The sequence below is a fragment of the Scyliorhinus torazame genome, chromosome 14, assembly GCF_047496885.1.
Source record: "Scyliorhinus torazame isolate Kashiwa2021f chromosome 14, sScyTor2.1, whole genome shotgun sequence".
Taxonomy (NCBI): Eukaryota; Metazoa; Chordata; class Chondrichthyes; order Carcharhiniformes; family Scyliorhinidae; genus Scyliorhinus; species Scyliorhinus torazame.
Window position 1 is genome coordinate 1,855,306 of NC_092720.1, and position 11,953 is coordinate 1,867,258.

Consider the following 11,953-nt stretch of genomic DNA (forward strand, 5'->3'; position numbering starts at 1 on the left):
CAGGGACCCAGGTTAACACTGCTGTCTCACAGTGCCAGGGACCTGGGTTAACACTGCTGCCTCACAGTGCCAGAGACCCGGGTTAACACTGCTGTCTCACAGTGCCAGGGACCCGGGTTAACACTGCTGTCTCACAGTGCGAGCGACTCGAAATAGCACTGCTGTATCACAGTGCCAGGGACCCGGGTTAACACTGCTGTGTCACAGTGCCAGGGACCCGGGTTAACACTGCTGTCTCACAGTGCCAGCGACCCGGGTTAGCACTGCTGTCTCACAGTGCCATGGACCCAGGTTAACAGGGCTGTCTCACAGTGCCAGGGACTCGAAATAGCACTGCTGTATCACAGTGCCAGGGAACTGGGTTAACACTGCTTCTCACAGTGCCAAGGACCCGGTTTAACACTGCTGTCTCACAGTGCCAGCGACCCGGGTTAACACTGCTGTCTCACAGTGCCAGCGACCCGGGTTAGCACTGCTGTCTCACAGTGCCAGCGACCCGGGTTAACACTGCTGTCTCACAGTGCCAGCGACCCGGGTTAGCACTGCTGTCTCACAGTGCCATGGACCCAGGTTAACAGGGCTGTCTCACACTGCCAGGGACTCGAAATAGCACTGCTGTATCACAGTGCCAGGGAACTGGGTTAACACTGCTTCTCACTGTGCCAGGGACCCGGGTTAACACTGCTGTCTCACAGTGCCAGGGACCCGGGTTAACACTGCTGCCTCACAGTGCCAGGGACTCTGGTGAACACTGCTGTCTCACAGTGCCAGGGACCCGGGTTAACACTGCTGTCTCACAGTGCCAGGGACCCGGGTTAACACTGCTGTCTCACAGAGCCAGGGACTCGGGTTAACACTGCCGTCTCACAGTGCCAGGGACCCGGGTTAACACTGCTGTCTCACAGTGCCAGGGACCCGGGTTAACACTGCTGTCTCACGGTGCCAGGGACCCGGGTTAACACTGCTGTCTCACAGTGCCAGTGACCCGGGTTAACACTGCTGTCTCACAGTGCCAGGGATCCGGGTTAACACTGCTGTCTCACAGTGCCAGGGATCTGGGTTAACACTGCTGTCTCACAGAGCCAGGGACTCGGGTTAATACTGCTGTGTCACAGTGCCAGGGACCCGGGTTAACACTGCTGTCTCACAGTGCCAGGGACCCGGGTTAACACTGCTGTCTCACGGTGCCAGGGACCCGGGTTAACACTGCTGTCTCACAGTGCCAGTGACCCGGGTTAACACTGCTGTCTCACAGTGCCCGGGACCTGTGTTAACACTGCTGTCTCACAGTGCCAGGGACCCGGGTTAACACTGCTGTCTCACAGTGCCAGGGACCCGGCTTAACACTGCTGTCTCACAGTGCCAGGGACTCGAAATAGCACTGCTGTATCACAGTGCCAGGGACATGGGTTAACACTGCCTCTCACAGTGCCAGGGACCCGGTTTAACACTGCTGTCTCACAGTGCCAGGGACCCGGGTTAACAATGCTGTCTCACAGTGCCATGGACCCAGGTTAACACTGCTGTCTCACAGTGCCAGGGACCCGGGTTAACACTGCTGTCTCACAGTGCCGTGGACCCAGGTTAACACTGCTGTCTCATAGTGCCAGGGACCCGGGTTAACACTGATGTCTCACAGTGCCAGGGACCCGGGTTAACATTGCTGCCTCACAGTGCCAGGGACCAGAGGTAACAATGCTGCCTCACAGTGCCAGGGACCTGGGTTAACACTGCTGCCTCACAGTGCCACGGACCCGGGTTAACACTGCTGTTTCACAGTGCCAGGGACCCGGGTTACCACTGCTGTCTCACAGTGCCAGGGACTCGAAATAGCACTGCTGTATCACAGTGCCAGGGACCCAGGTTAACACTGCTGTCTCACACTGCCATGGACCCAGGTTAACAGGGCTGTCTCACAGTGCCAGGGACTCAAAATAGCACTGCTGTATCACAGTGCCAGGGACTCGAAATAGCACTGCTGTATCACAGTGCCAGGGACCCGGGTTAACACTGCTGTCTCACAGTGCCATGGACCCAGGTTAACAGGGCTGTCTCACAGTGCCAGGGACTCGAAATAGCACTGCTGTATCACAGTGCCAGGAAACCAGGTTAACACTGCTTCTCACAGTGCCAGGGACCCGGGTTAACACTGCTGCCTCACAGTGCCAGGGACTCTGGTGAACACTGCTGTCTCACAGTGCCAGGGACCCGGGTTAACACTGCTGTCTCACAGTGCCAGGGACCCGGGTTAACACTGCTGTCTCACAGAGCCAGGGACTCGGGTTAACACTGCTGTCTCACAGTGCCAGGGACCCGGGTTAACACTGCTGTCTCACAGTGCCAGGGACCCGGGTTAACACTGCTGTCTCACGGTGCCAGGGACCCGGGTTAACACTGCTGTCTCACAGTGCCAGTGACCCGGGTTAACACTGCTGTCTCACAGTGCCAGGGATCCGGGTTAACACTGCTGTCTCACAGTGCCAGGGATCTGGGTTAACACTGCTGTCTCACAGAGCCAGGGACTCGGGTTAATACTGCTGTGTCACAGTGCCAGGGACCCGGGTTAACACTGCTGTCTCACAGTGCCAGGGACCCGGGTTAACACTGCTGTCTCACGGTGCCAGGGACCCGGGTTAACACTGCTGTCTCACAGTGCCAGTGACCCGGGTTAACACTGCTGTCTCACAGTGCCCGGGACCTGTGTTAACACTGCTGTCTCACAGTGCCAGGGACCCGGGTTAACACTGCTGTCTCACAGTGCCAGGGATCCGGGTTAACACTGCTGTCTCACAGTGCCAGGGACCCGGGTTAACACTGCTGTCTCACAGTGCCAGGGACCCGGCTTAACACTGCTGTCTCACAGTGCCAGGGACTCGAAATAGCACTGCTGTATCACAGTGCCAGGGACATGGGTTAACACTGCCTCTCACAGTGCCAGGGACCCGGTTTAACACTGCTGTCTCACAGTGCCAGGGACCCGGGTTAACAATGCTGTCTCACAGTGCCATGGACCCAGGTTAACACTGCTGTCTCACAGTGCCAGGGACCCGGGTTAACACTGCTGTCTCACAGTGCCGTGGACCCAGGTTAACACTGCTGTCTCATAGTGCCAGGGACACGGGTTAACACTGATGTCTCACAGTGCCAGGGACCCGGGTTAACATTGCTGCCTCACAGTGCCAGGGACCAGAGGTAACAATGCTGCCTCACAGTGCCAGGGACCTAGGTTAACACTGCTGCCTCACAGTGCCACGGACCCGGGTTAACACTGCTGTCTCACAGTGCCAGGGACCCGGGTTACCACTGCTGTCTCACAGTGCCAGGGACTCGAAATAGCACTGCTGTATCACAGTGCCAGGGACCCAGGTTAACACTGCTGTCTCACAGTGCCATGGACCCAGGTTAACAGGGCTGTCTCACAGTGCCAGGGACTCAAAATAGCACTGCTGTATCACAGTGCCAGGGACTCGAAATAGCACTGCTGTATCACAGTGCCAGGGACCCGGGTTAACACTGCTGTCTCACAGTGCCATGGACCCAGGTTAACAGGGCTGTCTCACAGTGCCAGGGACTCGAAATAGCACTGCTGTATCACAGTGCCAGGAAACCAGGTTAACACTGCTTCTCACAGTGCCAGGGACCCGGTTTAACACTGCTGCCTCACAGTGCCAGGGACTCTGGTGAACACTGCTGTCTCACAGTGCCAGGGACCCGGGTTAACACTGCTGCCTCACAGTGCCAGGGACCCGGGTTAACACTGCTGTCTCACAGTGCCAGGGACCCGGGTTAACATTGCTGTCTCACAGTGCCAGGGGCCTGTGTTAACACTGCTGTCTCACAGTGCCAGGGACCTGGGTTAACACTGTTTTCTTACAGCGCCAGGGACCCAGGGGAACACTGCTGTCTCACAGTGCCAGGGACCCGGGATAACACTGCTGTCTCACAGTGCCAGGGACGCAGGTTAACACTGCTGCCTCACAGGAACAGTGTCTCAGGTTAACACTGCTGCCTCACAGTGCCAGGGACACGAATTAACACTGCTGTCTCACAATGCCAGATACCAGGGTTATCACTGCTGTCTCACAGCACCAGGGACTTGGGTTAACACAGCTGTCTCACAGTGCCAGAGAACTGGGTTAACACTGCTGTATCACAGTAACAGGGAACCGGGTTCGCTCTGCTGTCTCACAGTGACAGGGACACGGGTTAACACTGCTGTCTCACAGTGTCAGGGACTCGGGTTAACACTGCTGCCTCACAATGCCAGGGACCTGGGTTAACACTGCTGTCTCACAGTGCCAGATACCAGGGTTATCACTGCTGTCTCACAGCACCAGGGACCTGGGTTAACACTGCTGTCTCACAGTGCCACGGACCCGGGTGAACACTGCTGCCTCACAGTGCCAGGGACCAGAGGTAACAATGCTGCCTCACAGCGACAGGGACCCGGGTTAACACTGCTGTCTCACAGTGCCAGGGACCCGGGATAACACTGCTGACTCACCGTGCCAGCGACCCGTGTTATCACTGCTGTCTCACAGTGCCAGGGAATCAGGGTAACACTGCTGTCTCACAGTGCCAGGGACCCGGCTTAACACTGCTGTCTCACAGTGCCAGGGACTCAAAATAGCACTGCTGTATCACAGTGCAACGGAACCGGGTTAACACTGCTTCTCACAGTGCCAGGGACCCGGTTTAACACTGCTTCACACAGTGCCAGTGACCCGGGTTAACACTGCTGCCTCACAGTGCCAGGGACCCGGGTTAACACTGCTGTGTCACAGTGCCAGGGACTCGGGTTCAGACTGCTGACTCACAGTGCCAGGGAATCAGGGTAACACTGCTGTGTCACAGTGCCAGGGACCCGGGTTAACACTGCTGTCTCACAGTGCCAGGGACCCGGGTTAACAATGCTGTCTCACGGTGCCAGGGACCCGGGTTAACACTGCTGTCTCACAGTGCCAGTGACCCGGGTTAACACTGCTGTCTCACAGTGCCCGGGACCTGTGTTAACACTGCTGTCTCACAGTGCCAGGGACCCGGGTTAACACTGCTGTCTCACAGTGCCAGGGATCCGGGTTAACACTGCTGTCTCACAGTGCCAGGGACCCGGGTTAACACTGCTGTCTCACAGTGCCAGGGACCCGGCTTAACACTGCTGTCTCACAGTGCCAGGGACTCGAAATAGCACTGCTGTATCACAGTGCCAGGGACATGGGTTAACAATGCCTCTCACAGTGCCAGGGACCCGGTTTAACACTGCTGTCTCACAGTGCCAGGGACCCGGGTTAACAATGCTGTCTCACAGTGCCATGGACCCAGGTTAACACTGCTGTCTCACAGTGCCAGGGACCCGGGTTAACACTGCTGTCTCACAGTGCCGTGGACCCAGGTTAACACTGCTGTCTCATAGTGCCAGGGACCCGGGTTAACACTGATGTCTCACAGTGCCAGGGACCCGGGTTAACATTGCTGCCTCACAGTGCCATGGACCCAGGTTAACACTGCTGTCTCACAGTGCCAGGGACCCGGGTTAACACTGCTGTCTCACAGTGCCGTGGACCCAGGTTAACACTGCTGTCTCATAGTGCCAGGGACCCGGGTTAACACTGATGTCTCACAGTGCCAGGGACCCGGGTTAACATTGCTGCCTCACAGTGCCAGGGACCAGAGGTAACAATGGTGCCTCACAGTGCCAGGGACCTGGGTTAACACTGCTGCCTCACAGTGCCACGGACCCGGGTTAACACTGCTGTCTCACAGTGCCAGGGACCCGGGTTACCACTGCTGTCTCACAGTGCCAGTGACTCGAAATAGCACTGCTGTATCACAGTGCCAGGGACCCAGGTTAACACTGCTGTCTCACACTGCCATGGACCCAGGTTAACAGGGCTGTCTCACAGTGCCAGGGACTCAAAATAGCACTGCTGTATCACAGTGCCAGGGACTCGAAATAGCACTGCTGTATCACAGTGCCAGGGACCCGGGTTAACACTGCTGTCTCACAGTGCCATGGACCCAGGTTAACAGGGCTGTCTCACAGTGCCAGGGACTCGAAATAGCACTGCTGTATCACAGTGCCAGGAAACCAGGTTAACACTGCTTCTCACAGTGCCAGGGACCCGGGTTAACACTGCTGCCTCACAGTGCCAGGGACTCTGGTGAACACTGCTGTCTCACAGTGCCAGGGACCCGGGTTAACACTGCTGTCTCACAGTGCCAGGGACCCGGGTTAACACTGCTGTCTCACAGAGCCAGGGACTCGGGTTAACACTGCTGTCTCACAGTGCCAGGGACCCGGGTTAACACTGCTGTCTCACAGTGCCAGGGACCCGGGTTAACACTGCTGTCTCACGGTGCCAGGGACCCGGGTTAACACTGCTGTCTCACAGTGCCAGTGACCCGGGTTAACACTGCTGTCTCACAGTGCCAGGGATCCGGGTTAACACTGCTGTCTCACAGTGCCAGGGATCTGGGTTAACACTGCTGTCTCACAGAGCCAGGGACTCGGGTTAATACTGCTGTGTCACAGTGCCAGGGACCCGGGTTAACACTGCTGTCTCACAGTGCCAGGGACCCGGGTTAACACTGCTGTCTCACGGTGCCAGGGACCCGGGTTAACACTGCTGTCTCACAGTGCCAGTGACCCGGGTTAACACTGCTGTCTCACAGTGCCCGGGACCTGTGTTAACACTGCTGTCTCACAGTGCCAGGGACCCGGGTTAACACTGCTGTCTCACAGTGCCAGGGATCCGGGTTAACACTGCTGTCTCACAGTGCCAGGGACCCGGGTTAACACTGCTGTCTCACAGTGCCAGGGACCCGGCTTAACACTGCTGTCTCACAGTGCCAGGGACTCGAAATAGCACTGCTGTATCACAGTGCCAGGGACATGGGTTAACACTGCCTCTCACAGTGCCAGGGACCCGGTTTAACACTGCTGTCTCACAGTGCCAGGGACCCGGGTTAACAATGCTGTCTCACAGTGCCATGGACCCAGGTTAACACTGCTGTCTCACAGTGCCAGGGACCCGGGTTAACACTGCTGTCTCACAGTGCCGTGGACCCAGGTTAACACTGCTGTCTCATAGTGCCAGGGACACGGGTTAACACTGATGTCTCACAGTGCCAGGGACCCGGGTTAACATTGCTGCCTCACAGTGCCAGGGACCAGAGGTAACAATGCTGCCTCACAGTGCCAGGGACCTAGGTTAACACTGCTGCCTCACAGTGCCACGGACCCGGGTTAACACTGCTGTCTCACAGTGCCAGGGACCCGGGTTACCACTGCTGTCTCACAGTGCCAGGGACTCGAAATAGCACTGCTGTATCACAGTGCCAGGGACCCAGGTTAACACTGCTGTCTCACAGTGCCATGGACCCAGGTTAACAGGGCTGTCTCACAGTGCCAGGGACTCAAAATAGCACTGCTGTATAACAGTGCCAGGGACTCGAAATAGCACTGCTGTCTCACAGTGCCAGGGACCCGGGGTAACACTGCTGTCTCACAGTGCCATGGACCCAGGTTAACAGGGCTGTCTCACAGTGCCAGGGACTCGAAATAGCACTGCTGTATCACAGTGCCAGGAAACCAGGTTAACACTGCTTCTCACAGTGCCAGGGACCCGGTTTAACACTGCTGCCTCACAGTGCCAGGGACTCTGGTGAACACTGCTGTCTCACAGTGCCAGGGACCCGGGTTAACACTGCTGCCTCACAATGCCAGGGACCCGGGTTAACACTGCTGTCTCACAGTGCCAGGGACCCGGGTTAACATTGCTGTCTCACAGTGCCAGGGGCCTGTGTTAACACTGCTGTCTCACAGTGCCAGGGACCTGGGTTAACACTGTTTTCTTACAGCGCCAGGGACCCAGGGGAACACTGCTGTCTCACAGTGCCAGGGACCCGGGATAACACTGCTGTCTCACAGTGCCAGGGACGCAGGTTAACACTGCTGCCTCACAGGAACAGTGTCTCAGGTTAACACTGCTGCCTCACAGTGCCAGGGACACGAATTAACACTGCTGTCTCACAATGCCAGATACCAGGGTTATCACTGCTGTCTCACAGCACCAGGGACTTGGGTTAACACTGCTGTCTCACAGTGCCAGAGAACTGGGTTAACACTGCTGTATCACAGTAACAGGGAACCGGGTTCGCTCTGCTGTCTCACAGTGACAGGGACACGGGTTAACACTGCTGTCTCACAGTGTCAGGGACTCGGGTTAACACTGCTGCCTCACAATGCCAGGGACCTGGGTTAACACTGCTGTCTCACAGTGCCAGATACCAGGGTTATCACTGCTGTCTCACAGCACCAGGGACCTGGGTTAACACTGCTGTCTCACAGTGCCACGGACCCGGGTGAACACTGCTGCCTCACAGTGCCAGGGACCAGAGGTAACAATGCTGCCTCACAGCGACAGGGACCCGGGTTAACACTGCTGTCTCACAGTGCCAGGGACCCGGGATAACACTGCTGACTCACCGTGCCAGCGACCCGTGTTATCACTGCTGTCTCACAGTGCCAGGGAATCAGGGTAACACTGCTGTCTCACAGTGCCAGGGACCCGGCTTAACACTGCTGTCTCACAGTGCCAGGGACCCGGCTTAACACTGCTGTCTCACAGTGCCAGGGACTCAAAATAGCACTGCTGTATCACAGTGCAACGGAACCGGGTTAACACTGCTTCTCACAGTGCCAGGGACCCGGTTTAACACTGCTTCACACAGTGCCAGTGACCCGGGTTAACACTGCTGCCTCACAGTGCCAGGGACCCGGGTTAACACTGCTGTGTCACAGTGCCAGGGACTCGGGTTCAGACTGCTGACTCACAGTGCCAGGGAATCAGGGTAACACTGCTGTCTCACAGTGCCAGGGACCCGGGTTATCACTGCTGTCTCACAGTGACAGGGTCCCGGGTTAACAATGCTGTCTCACAGTGCCAGGGACCAGAGGTAACAATGCTGCCTCACAGTGCCATGGACTCGGGTTAACACTGCTGTCTCACAGTGCCATGGACTCGGGTTAACACTGCTGTCTCACAGTGCCAGGGACCCGGGATAACACTACTGACTCACCGTGCCAGGGACCCGGGTTATCACTGCTGTCTCCCAGTGCCAGGGACACGGGTTAACACTGCTGTCTCACAGTGCCAGGGTCTCGGGTTAACAATGCTGTCTCACAGTGCCAGGGACCTGTATTAACACTGCTGTCTCACAGTGCCAGGGACCCGGGTTAACACTGCTGTCTCACAGTGCCATGGACTCGGGTTAACATTGCTGTCTCACAGTGCCAGGGACTCGGATTAACATGGCTGTCTCACAGTCTTTGGGCCCCGGGTTAACACTGCTGCCTCACAGTGCCAGGGATCCGGGTTAACACTGCTGTCTCACAGTGACAGGGACCCGGGTTAGCACTGCTGTCTCACAGCGCCATGGACCCAGGTTAACATTGCTGTCTCACAGTGCCAGGAACCAGAGGTAACACTGCTGTCTCACAGTGCCAGGGACACGGGTTAACACTGCTGTCTCACAGTAACAGGGAACCGGATTCGCTCTGCTGTCTCACACTGCCAGGGACCCGGGTTAACACTGCTGTCTCACAGTGCCATGGACTCGGGTTAACACTGCTGTCTCACACTGCCAGGGACCCGGGTTAACATGCTGTCTCACAGTGCCATGGACTCGGGTTAACACTGCTGTCTCACAGTGCCAGGGAATCAGGGTAACACTGCTGTCTCACAGTGACAGGGACCCGGATTATCACTGCTGTCTCACAGTGCCAGGGACTCGAAATAGCACTGCTGTATCACAGTGCCAGGGACGTGGGTTAACACTGCCTCTCACAGTGCCAGGGACCCGGTTTAACACTGCTGTCTCACAGTGCCAGGGACCCGGGTTAACACTGCTGTCTCACAGTGCCAGGGACACAGGTTAACACTGCTGTCTCACAGTGCCAGGGACTCGAAATAGCACTGCTGTATCACAGTGCCAGGGACTCGGGTGAACACTGCTGTCTCACAGTGCCAGGGACTCGAAATAGCACTGCTGTATCACAGAGCAAGTGAACCGGGTTAACACTGCTTCTCACAGTGCCAGGGACCCGGTTTCACACTGCTGCCTCGCAGTGCCAGGGACTCGGGTGAACACTGCTGATTCACCGTGCCAGGGACCCGGGTTATCACTGCTGTCTCACAGTGACAGGGACCCGGGTTAGCAATGCTGTCTCCCAGCGCCAGGGACCCGGGTGAACACTGCTGTCTCACAGGGCCAGGGACTCGGTTGAACACTGCTGTCTCACCGTGCCAGGGACTCGGGTTAACACTGCTGTCTCACAGTGACAGGGACCCGGGTTAGCACTGCTGTCTCCCAGCGCCATGGACCCAGGTTAACACTGCTGTCTCACAGTGACAGGGACCCGGGTTATCACTGCTGTCTCACAGTGACAGGGTCCCGGGTAAACACTGCTGTCTCACAGTGCCAGGGACCTGTATTAACACTGCTGTCTCACAGTGCCAGGGACCCGGGTTAACACTGCTGTCTCACAGTGCCAGGGACTCGGATTAACATGGCTGTCTCACAGTGCTTGGGCCCCGGGTTAACACTGCTGCCTCACAGTGCCAGGGATCCGGGTTAACACTGCTGTCTCACAGTGCCAGGGACCAGGATTAACACTGCTGTCTCATAGTGCCAGGGACCCGGGTTAACACTGCTGTCTCACAGTGCCAGGGACTCGAAATAGCACTGCTGTATCACAGTGCCAGGGACATGGGTTAACACTGCCTCTCACAGTGCCAGGGACCCGGTTTAACACTGCTGTCTCACAGTGCCATGGACCCCGGTTAACACTGCTGTCTCACAGTGCGATGGACCCAGGTTAACACTGCTGTCTCACAGTGCCAGGGACCCGGGTTAACACTGCTGTCTCACAGTGCCATGGACCCAGGTTAACACTGCTGTCTCATAGTGCCAGGGACCCGGGTTAACACTGATGTCTCACAGTGCCAGGGACCCGGGTTAACATTGCTGTCTCACAGTGCCAGGGACCGGGGTTAACACTGATGTCTCACAGTGCCAAGGAACCAGGGTAAATCTGCTGTCTCACAGTGACAGGGACCCGGGTTAACACTGCTGTCTCACAGTGCCAGGAGCCCGGGTTAACACTGCTGTCTCACAGAGCCAGGGACCCGGGTTAACACTGCTGACTAACCGTGCCAGCGACCCGTGTTATCACTGCTGTCTCACAGTGCCAGGGAATCAGGGTAACACTGCTGTCTCACAGTGCCAGGGACCCGGCTTAACACTGCTGTCTCACAGTGCCAGGGACTCGAAATAGCACTGCTGTAGCACAGTGCCAGGGACATGGATTAACACTGCCTCTCACAGTGCCAGGGACCCGGTTTAACACTGCTGTCTCACAGTGCCAGGGACCCGGGTTAACACTGCTGTCTCACAGTGCCAGCGACCCGGGTTAACACTGCTGTCTCACAGTGCCAGGGACCCGGGTTAACACTGCTGTCTCACAGTGCCATGGACCCAGGTTAACACTGCTGTCTCATAGTGCCAGGGACCCGGGTTAACACTGATGTCTCACAGTGCCAGGGACCCGGGTTAACATTGCTGTCTGACAGTGCCAGGGACCGGGGTTAACACTGATGTCTCACAGTGCCAGGGAACCAGGGTAACACTGCTGTCTCACAGTGACAGGGACCCGGGTTAACACTGCTGTCTCACAGTGCCAGGAGCCCGGGTGAACACTGCTGCATCACAGTGCCAGGGACCAGAGGTAACAATGCTGCCTCACAGCGACAGGGACCCAGGTTAACACGGCTGCCTCACAGTGGCAGGGACCCGGGTTAACACTGCTGTCTCACAGTGCCAGGGACCCGGGTTAACACTGCTGTCTCACAGTGCCAGAGACCTGGGTTAACACTGCTGTCTCACAGTGCCA